The sequence below is a fragment of the Sapajus apella genome, unplaced genomic scaffold (assembly GCF_009761245.1).
Source record: "Sapajus apella isolate SASKATOON/1434 unplaced genomic scaffold, GSC_monkey_1.0 scaffold48, whole genome shotgun sequence".
Lineage (NCBI taxonomy): Eukaryota > Metazoa > Chordata > Mammalia > Primates > Cebidae > Sapajus > Sapajus apella.
In genome coordinates this window covers 14,969,261-14,980,093 of record NW_022436988.1, presented here as the reverse complement: position 1 = coordinate 14,980,093, position 10,833 = coordinate 14,969,261, and positions in this window count along the sequence as shown.

Here is a 10,833-nt window from a genome sequence, read left to right as displayed (position 1 = left end):
AAACTGGACCGAAGGCCCAGCACCACCACCCTCTGGGTGCTGTGAGCGGGTTCCTGGCATCTTGTAAGTTGCGTTTGTGGGAGAGAGAACTGGACTAGTTGATCACTCATGTTTCTACCTTCTGTTTTCATTCTTTTTTTTTTTCTTTTTGAGTCAGTCTTGCTTTGTCATCCAGGCTGGAGTGCAGTGACACAATCTTGGCCCACTGCAACCTCCACCTCCTGGATTCAAGAGATTTTCATGCCTCACCCTCCCAATTAGCTAGGATTACAGGTGCCCACCTCTATGTCTGGCTAATTTTTGTACTTTTTGAGTAGAGACCTGGTTTCGCCATGTTAGCCAGGCTGGCCTTGAACTCCTGAACTCAGGCAATCAGCCCCCTTTGGCCACTCAAAGTGCTAGAATTACAGGTGTGAGCCACCACACCCAGCCCGTTTTCGTTCTTCAACCTTTTTTTTGTTCTTTTGGAGACAGAATCTTGCTTTGTTGCCCAGGCTGGAGTAGAGTGGTGTGATCTCAGCTCACTGCAACCTCTGCCTCCCAGGTTCAAGTGATTCTCATGCCCCAGCCTCCCAAGTAGCTGGGATTACAGGCAAGTGCCACCATATCCAGCTAATTTTTGTGTTTTTAATGGAGACTGGGTTTTGCCATGTTGCCCGGGCTGGTCTCAAACTCCTGGCTTCAAGTGATCCGCCCACCTCGGCCTCCCAAAGTGCTAGGATTACAGGCATGAGCCACCACACCTGGCCCCTCTTGAACTTTTAAGTATACAATACAATAATGTTAACCGTAGGGACAGTGTTGCACAGCAGATTTCTGGAACTTACTTATCTTGCATAATTGAGACTTAATGCACATTGACCAGCAACTCATTACCCCCTCACTCCAGCCCCCGACAACTACCGTTGGACTCTCTAATTCTTCGAAGTTGACCTGGATACCTGTGTAACTGGAATCCTGCAGTATCTGTCAATCTGTGCCTGGCTTATTTCACTTAGCACAATGTGCTGTAGGTTCATTCATGTTGTCACAAATGGCGGGATTTCCCTCTTTTTTTAAAAATTTTGTTTTTAATTTTTATTTTTTGAGATGGAGTCTCGCTCTGCTGCCCAGGCTGGAGTGCAGTGGCAAGATCTCGGCTTGCTGCAACCTTTGCCAACTGGGTCCAAGTGATTCTCCTGCCTCAGCCTCCCGAGTAACTGGAATTACAGAAGAGTGCCACCATGCCCGGCTAATTTTTGTATTTTTAGTAGAGATGGGGCTTCACCATGTTGACCAGGCTGGTCTTGAACTCCTGACCTCAGATGATCCACCTGCCTTGGCCTCCCAAAGTGTTGGGATTACAGGCGTGAGCCACCATGCCAGGCCGATTCATCTTTTTTTTAAAAGTCAATAGTATTCTGTTGTGTATTTATGCCATATTTTCTTTATCCATGAATTCATTGATGGACACTCCGGTCATTTCCACTTCTTGGCTAGTGTGAATAATGCTGCAATAAACATGGGAGTGCTTATATATATATATATATATATTTTTTTTTTTTTTTTTTGAGATAGAGTCTCACTTTGTCACCCAGGCTGGAGTGCAATTTACCTCAACCTCCACCTCCTGGATTTCAATGATTCTCCTGCCTCAGCCTCCCAAGTGGCTGGGATTACAGGCACCCCCACCATGCCTGGCTAATTTTTTGTATTTTTAGTAGAGACAGGGTTTTGCCATGTTGGCCAGGCTGTTCTTCAACTCCTGGCCTCAAGTATTCCATTTGCCTCGGCCTCCCAAAGTGCTGGGATTACAGGCATGAGCCACCACGCCTGGCAACACCTTGATTTCAGTTATTTTGGATAAATACCCAGAAGTGGAATTGCTGAATCATACATAGGGCAGTTGTATTTTCGATGTTTTGAGGAGTCTTTGTACTGTTTTCCATAGCGGTTGTACCACTTTGCACTCCCACCAACAGTATACAAGAGTTCCAATCTCCCCATACCCCCATCAACACTTGTCTTGTTTCTTGTGATAACAGCCCTCCTAATAGGCATGAGATGATACCTCATTGTGATTTTGATTTGCATTTCCCTGATGGTTAGTGACACTGAGCATCTTTTCATATACCTGTTGGCCATTTGTATGTCTTTGGAGAAATGTCTATTTTTTAAAAATATATATTTTATTGCACTTTAGGTTCTGGGGTACATGTGCAGAACATGCAGGATTGTTACATAGGTACATACATGGCAATGTGGTTTGCTGCCTCCATCCCCCCATCACCTATATCTGGCATTTCTCTCCATGTTATCCCTCCCAAACCTCCCTACCCCCTGCTGTCCCTCTCCTAGTGCCCCCCCAACAGACCCCAGTGTGTGATGCTCCCCTCCCTGTGTCCACGTGTTCTCATTGTTCAACACCCGCCTATGGGTGAAAACATGCAGTGTTTGATTTTCTGTTCTTGTGTCAGTTTGCTGAGAATTACGGTTTCAGATTCATCCATGTCCCTACAAAGGACACTAATGCATCGTTTTTTATGGCTGCATAGTATTCCATGGTGTATATATGTCACATTTTCCTTGTCCAGTCTATCATTGATGGGCATTTGGGTTGGTTCCAGGTCTTTGGTATTGTAAATAGTGCCACTATGAACATACGTGTGCATATGTCTTTATAACAGAATGATTTATAATCCTTTGGATATATAACCAGTAATAGAATTGCTAGAATCTTCTAGAATTTCTATGTCTAGGTCCTTGAGGAATCACCACATTGTCTTCCACAATGGTTGAACTAATTTACATCCCACCAACAGTGTAAAAATGTTCCTGTTTCTCCACATCCTCTCCAGCATCTGTTGTCTCCAGATTTTTTAATGATCGCCATTCTAACTGGCATGAGGTGGTATCTCAATGTAGTTTTGATTTGCATTTCTCTAATGACCAGTGATGATGAGCATTTTTTCATATGTTTGTTGGCCTCATATATGTCTTCTTTTGAAAGTGTCTGTTCATATCCTTCACCCACTTTTGAATGGGTTGTTTGTTTTTTTCTTGTAAATCTGTTTTGTTTCTTGTAAATCTTGTAATTCTTGGTATTAGCCCTTTGTCAGATGGGTAGATTGCAAAAATTTTTTCCCATTCTGTTGGTTGCCGGTTCACTCTAATGATTGTTTCTTTCGCTGTGCGGAAGCTCTGGAATTTAATTAGATTCCATTTGTCTATTTTGGCTTTTGTTGCCAATGCTTTTGGTGTTTTAGTCATGAAGTCCTTGCCTATGCCTGTGTCCTGAATGGTTTTGCCTAGGTTTTCTTCTAGGGTTTTTATGGCGTTAGGTCTTATGTTGAAGCCTTTAATCCATCTGGAGTTAATTTTAGTGTAACGTGTCAGGAAGGGGTCCAGTTTCTGCTTTCTGCACATGGCTAGCCAGTTTTCCCAACACCATTTATTAAACAGGGAGTCCTTTCCCCATTGTTTGTTTTTCTCAGGTTTGTCAAAGATTAGATGGTTGTAGAGAAATGTCTATTTTTTTTTTTTGAGACAGAGTCTCGCTCAGCCTCCCAGGTTGGAGGGCAGTGGTGCGATCTTCGCTCACTCAACCCACCCTCCAAAAGTGCTCCCAAAGTGCTAGGATTACAAAGTGCTACAATTACAGGTGTGAGCCACCACACCCAGCCAAGAAATGTGTATTAAAGTCTTTAACCCAGCCAGGTGAGGTGGCTCACACCTGTATTCCCAGCATTTTGGGAGGCCGAGGCGGGCAGATTACCTGAGGTCAGGAATCTGAGACCAGCCTAACCAACATGGAGAAACCCCATCTCTATTAAAAATACAAAATCAGCTGGGCATGGTGGTGCACGCCTGTAATCCCAGCCACTTGGGAGGATGATGCAGGAGAATCGCTTGAACCTGGGAGGCAGAGGTTGCGGTGAGCCAAGATTGTGCCACTGCACACCAGCCTGGGCAATGAGCAAAACTCCATCTCAAAAAATAAAAATTTTTAAATAAAGTAAAAATGAAAAATAAAGTGTTTAACCCATTTAAAAATTGGGTTATCATAGCACTTTGGGGAGCCAAAGCAAGGGAATTGCTTGATCCCAGGACTTCACCAGACTGGTCAACACAGTGGGACACCGTCTCCAATTAAAAAAAATAAATTGGGTCATTAGATTTGTTGTTAACGAGTTGTAGGAGTACTTAGATATTTTGGAACCGTATATTTCTACCTCTTCTAAACGGGGTCCTATTTTTGTGCTTCTCTCTCATATTAACAACTAGGGGCTCCAATCCCATGTGGATGTGCTTCTGGGAGTTGAGAGCCCTTGAAATCGTTCACAGTATCACTGGAGAATGTCTTCCTCTGAGGCAAGGGTCTATATTTTTTATTAGATTCTTAAAGGGATTTGTGCCTCCAAAGAATATGCTAAAACCCTAGGCTGTCACCTTGACTGTCAGCCTCTCTCCTCCTTGTCCCCAAGTCATTTAAGACCCAGCTCTTCCAGAACCCTTCCCCCCCTCCCCCAGGCTCTCCCTAGTGTGGTCTGAGGACCATGACAGCGGACTCACATGGGAGCCTGATAGAGTCAAAGGCTCACCCCATTCCATTGGATGGACGGGACCTATGTGTTTCCTGCCTCTCTGGGGACTCGTGTGCACACCAGTGTCCTGTTGCCTTAATCCCTCTCTGATCTTCCTCTTCTTCATCTCCAGCTTCAAGTCATAATTTTGTCTTCACTTCTTGAGCTTTTCTGTATGTTCCGCCTTATTTATCTGATTAATTCTTAACCAGATGATCAGAGGTCAGTAGCAGACAGTGGGTCGGGGATACCTGGGTTTGAGTCCACTCAGGGCTGGGCCGTGTAGTGAGCCACCATTTCCTCATCTGTTCAATGAGGATAATATGTGAGTCCTCTGACTAGAGTGGCTGTGATGGTGACATGGGTGAGGATCTCAACCACTTGTTACCATTTGCTCCTCGTATGGAATCCGTTCTCACAGACTTCCTGCTGTACCACCTGGGGGCTGCCATCTGCTCTCTTCCCCAAGGTAGTAGAAGAGTGAGTTTGCCACTTGCTTCATTTGGAAACAGACTTGCAGCTGGAGCCAGCCTTTGGCCACAAAGCATCTGTAAATTTTTATTTATCAAGTCCAAGGCCTTACAGTACTTGGAAATTCTCTGTGGGCAAGCAGCCAGGATGACAGTTTGTGTGGGAGGGTCTGAAATGTTGGATTTTGGGGGAAAATCCCATTTTATTCTCCCCACTCTAGAAAATTTTGGGGTCATCATCATGTTGTCAAAAAAGAAGGAAATTGGCAGTTACCTCTGAGAAAATATTTTGGTCTACTTGAATAAAGTAGGCTCTACTCCGTGATTCAGGAAGTGGGTAGTGGCGATTTGGTTTAAACACAAAAACTGGCCAGGCGCAGTGGCTCACACCTGTAATCCCAGCACTTTGGGAGGCCTAGGCAGGCAGATCACGAGGTCAAGAGATCGAGACCATCCTGGCCAACATGGTGAACCCCATGTCTACTAAGAATACAAAAATTAGCTGGGTGTGGTGATTCGCGCCTGTAGCCCCAGATACTTGGGAGGCTGAGGCAGGAGAATCACTTGAACCTAGGAGGTGGAGGTTGCAGTGAACCAAGATCACGCCACTGCACTCCCGTCTGGGTGAGACTCTGTCTCAAACAAACAAACAAAAACAAAAAACAAAAAAACAATCACCAGCAGAAAAAAAAAAAGTTTTGTTTTTTAAAAGAGAGTCTTCCTCTATCTCTCTGTCTTCCAGACTGCTGGCTGCAGTGCAATGGCACAGTCCTGGCTCACTGCAGCCTCAACCTCCTGGGCTCAAGTGATCATCCCAACTCACCTCAGCCTCCTGAGTAGCTGGGACTACATGTGCACACCTGGCTAATTTTTGAAAAAAAAAAAAAAAAAAAAAAAAATAAAAAAAAAAAAAAGGCATTTTGAGAAATGTTGGTTGTTATCAGAATTATTCCAGGGAGCAGGCCGCCTGCTTGGTACAGTCTCTGGGCCCAAACAGGGAGAATCAGCACAGAATCTTAGGTCTGGCAGCTTAGGAGACCTGTGTGTTCGGGGGGACGTGTTTTAGACGGGTCTGCCCCAGGTGATAGCACTGCCCCTGAACCGGAGCTCCTCCACCTCGTCCAATGCCTAGTTTTGAAAACAAATCCTCTGTGCTCCATCCACACTGAACTTCTCATTCCCCTAAAACAGGAATCCCTAGCCCCTGGGCTGCAGACCTGTCCTGGTCTGTGTTCTGCTAGGAACCGGGCCACAGTGGGAGGTGAGGGGCGGGCGAGGGAGCCTTACTGTCTGAGCTCTGCCTGTCAGATCTGCAGTGGCGTTAGAGCCTCACACCCTGTTGTGAACTGCGCGTGCGAGGGATCTAGCCTTTGTGTTCCTTATGAGAATCTAATGCCTTGATGATCTGAGGTGGGACAGCTTCATCCCAAAACCATCTCTCCCACCCTGCCCTTGTCCGTGGAAAAATCGTCTTCCACGAAACCAGTCCTTGGTGCCAAAAAGTTTGAGGAGCACGGCCCTAAAGTGATTGGCTGCTCAGGACCTTTGTGTATGCAGCCGCTCTGCTGGGCACACGCCCTCCTTCACCCCTTCATACATTTGTCTCCTTTTAGCCTTCAGGTTTTGTCTCAAATGTCAGAGGTCTTCTCTGACCACGGGATGCATGTGCGTGGCCGTCTGATCCTCTCCATTGCAGAGCTTCCTTTATTTATTTCCCGGCAGGTTCTGATTTGTAATGAACTTGTGATTATTTAATTGCCTGCTTATTTATCCATGAGACAGGGAGTAAATATATTTTATACACCACTGTGTAGGTAACACCCGCACAGGCCTGACACCAAAGAGTAATTCAATATTTGTGGAATAGAAGCAGAAGAAGAAAATAAAAATCATTTATAGTGGTGTCACGTTGGATTAAGGTAACCCCTATTGACACCTGTTATGCCCTTGCTATTTCCTTCCACGCACACACACAAGACCATATACTCTATGTTATCTTTTTGTAATTGGCATTTTTCTTTTCTGTTTTTGTTTGTTTGGTTGTTTGGTTGGTTTGGTTTGGTTTGGTTTGAGATGGAGTTTTGCTCTTGTTGCCAAGGCTGGAGTGCAATGGTGCAATCTCAGCTCACCACAACCTCCGCCTCCTGGGTTCAAGTGATTCTCCTGCCTCAGCCTCTGAGTAGCTGGGATTACAGGCATGCACCACCACGCTCAGCTAATTTTGTATTTTTTAGTAGAGACAGGATTTCAGCAGGTTGGCCAGGCTGGTCTTAAACTCATGACCTCTGGTAATCCGCCCACCTCAGCTTCTTAAAGGGATTACAGGTATTGATCGACTTACGACCTATGCAAATTACGACCATTTGACTTTATGACCACAATCGCTAGCCACGACTGCTCTGCGTCTGGCAGCGCAAACGTTGCCCAGCTGGGCATACGACAGTGCGGACCAGCTTCCGGCAGCACTACCATCTCCGCATGCACCATTTCAACTGTACATATAGCCTACTCAACTTACGACCAAATCGTGTTACGACCGGTCTGCTGGTCCCAGTCGTGGTCGTAAGTCGAGCACTAGCTGTATAGGTATGGGCCACCGAGTGCGGCCTCATCTTAACTTGATTACACCTGCAAAGATCTTATTTCCAAACAAGGCCACATTCTGAGGTATTGGAGGTTAGGACCTCTCCATATCTTTTTGGGTGGACACAATTCAACCCATAACAATGATCTAGAGTGCTATCTGTCTCTGAACTGATAAAATTGTCACAGCTGTCATTTTCTCCATCCTAACAGAAAAAGGAAAGCACAGCTTTTCAAAAAGCCTTCTCCTGAAGCATCACCTCCAGGAGAAACTTACTACATTACCACTTGCAAGACATCAGCACTCTTCCCTACAAGCCATCTCAGTAACTGCATTTCCCCTGCCTACCTCCCTTCACAAACCTGAGCAGGCTAAACCAGATTTTCTTGGATATACTCTCTCCTGGCTACTACACACAGCTCTGGTTTTTTTTTTTTTTTTTTTTGGAGACGGAGTTTCCCTCTGTTGCTCAGGCTGGAGTCCAATGGTGAGATCCCGGCTCACCACAACCTCCGCCTCCAAATTCTCCTGCCTCAGCCTCCTGAGTAGCTGGGATTACAGGCATGTGCCACCATGTTCGACTAATTTTGTGTTTTTTTAGTAGAGACGGGGTTTCTCCATGTTTGTCATGCTGGTCTCGAATTCCTGACCTCAGGTGATCTGCCCACCTTGGCCTCCCAAAGTTCTGGGGTTACAGGTGTGAGCCACTGTGGCCGGCCTCTAGTTTTTATTTCTACTCTGCTTAAGCCAAACTAGAAAATCCAAGTTGCCTGTCTTTGCCCAGCTGAAGATGAAGTTAAGATCTGAGCCTTTCCCTCTATGCTCATGGAAGGCACAACAGGATGAAACGCAGGAGATGCAATGGTTTCTCCAAAAACCATCTCCGTTACCAGGATATAAAACTCTGCAATAGGTCATTGGGAGAAACGATGAAATCTCTGTCTCCAAAGATTTCCAGGGAGATAATATAAAGCATTGGATCTTCTGTGGCTGTCAGACGTCCTCTGGCCTGGAGGCTGTATCTTCCACTAGCTGTCCGAATCTCTTTTTCTCTGGGATTCTGAGTCTGGCACAGGCCTGTGAGTGTGATGCCACCATATTTTTTCCAAGGGAAGGAATTAACTACTGGGTTGTTTGGGGGTGGGAGTGGTCTTATTGACTCTTGGGGAGGGTTTCCTGTGCTGGCTGGGACCTTCATTTGTCAATTAAGTCTCAGCTCCCATCCCCAATCAGGCAGTGGGTACATGGGTGTCTATTTCCACTAGGGTAAAGTCATTTGTGATCATCAATTGTATAAATGATTTGTGGATCATTGTGGAGCCCTTGGCGAGCTGAAGACAGCAAGAAGCAATTAGTCTTCTGATCTACATGGTTTGTCAACATAAAAGGTTTGGGCTGACACGTCCTCCAGATGACACCCATTTCTTGGCATGGCTGAGATGGCCACAAGGCCTTTGTTGTTCATTCATCCTGCCTGAAGAAGCCCAGGAGGTGAGAGGAGGGGGAGGGATCCAAGCTTGGGGAGGATCACAGCTGCTGGACATCTGAGCCCTATTTCATCAGCAGCAGCCAGGCTCAGTGGGAACCATTGCTGGGGCTTCCTGGCTCAGCCTTAGCCCGGAGAGAGAGGGCCCCCTCCCAACCTCACTTTAGGGAGTAGGACTGCTTCAGCCACTGCTTCCAGGCAGCCAGAGGCCAATTATCCAGACTGAGGGATACCCAGGGTGAGCAGCAGAGACAGGCGAGGAAATAAAATAAATGGAAAAGTGGATTATGAGAATGAAAGATTGGCTTATACAGCATTTGATAGGAACAGTTTAGGGATTTTTTCCACTAACTGAATTTGTATTTTTCCTGACCACAAAAATAAAGTCATGGTAGAAAATTTGAAAAAAAACAACAACAACATAGGATTATGAAAAAGACAAAGAAACTCAACTGTAATCCCTGATACCTGGAGATACCATCTGATAATATTTTGGGGTATTTTCTTTCAATATATGACATCCTCTGTTGACCCAATGAAATGTTCTGAGCATCTCATAATTTTTCAGGATAAATCTCTCCATGTGTGAAGACTTTTGTTGTTTCAAGCAGACTTTGTGGGCATTTCTGCAAAGCACCACCTCCATCTGTCTAGAACTACTCTGATTCCTCCACTTTTTTTTTTTTTTTTTTAGATGGAGCCTCCCTGTGTCACCCAGGCTGCAGTGCAGTGGTGTGATCTTGGCCCACTGCAACCTCTGACCCCTGGGTTCAAGCAATTCTCCTGCCTCAGCCTCCTCAATTAGCTGGGACTACAGGCACATGCCACCACGCTCAGCTAATTTTCTTTTTTTGTATTTTTAGTAGAAATAAGGTTTCACCATGTTGGCCAGGCTGGTCTCGAACTCTTGACCTCAGGTGATCCGTCTGCCTCAGCCTCCCAAAGTGCTGGGATTACAGGCATGAGTCACTGTGCCCGGCCCCTCCACTTTTTCTAACAAGAGGTATAGATAGCATAGCCTCTCCCACTTGGAGGCAGAAGGTAGGCTGAGCCAGGATAGGCTACTGACTCCCCAGGAATTGTATATCATCAACTTCTGAACTGGAACAGAATTTGGCTTGGAGTTCCTGCCTGCCTTGCCCTGCCCGCTTACCTATTGGGAGGTCCTGCCCCTTGGTTACCTGCTCGGCTTGTCTACTGCTTTCCTAGTTCCATTCCTCCACGCCTTCCACCCCTGTACAAGATCTGATGAGATCTTGTTTCTGATCCCAGTTTGTCTCCACCCTTTCATCCCTAATACACACTGTCTTCCCAGCCACCTCCCTCTAAGAATCTCCATACATGGCACCAGTGAGATTTGTTCTTGCAGTGGCTATCTGTTGGTTTAGCTGGTCCAGCATCCATGTTTTCACCTCTTGATGTCAACATCTTGGTATGCCTTTGGGGAACACCCTTCAGCTGCAAAGATGCTCACATGATCTGGAAGTAGAGCCCATCATTTTGGCTACTGTGATTGGTACCGGGAGGGTCATGTGACTTAAGCTGTACCAGTGAGAGTCAGACCTGGGACTTTCACCAGGAATGGAGAGAATGAGGTGCTCGCTTTCTGTTGCAGCTTCTGAAATGGGGTAACCCAATCAATCCTTGGGCTTCTGGGGGTCGTGGTATGAAGAGCTCCTACCGGGGATTGAAGCCACCAAAGAGGAAATCGGAGCCTCAAGATGGCAGGGC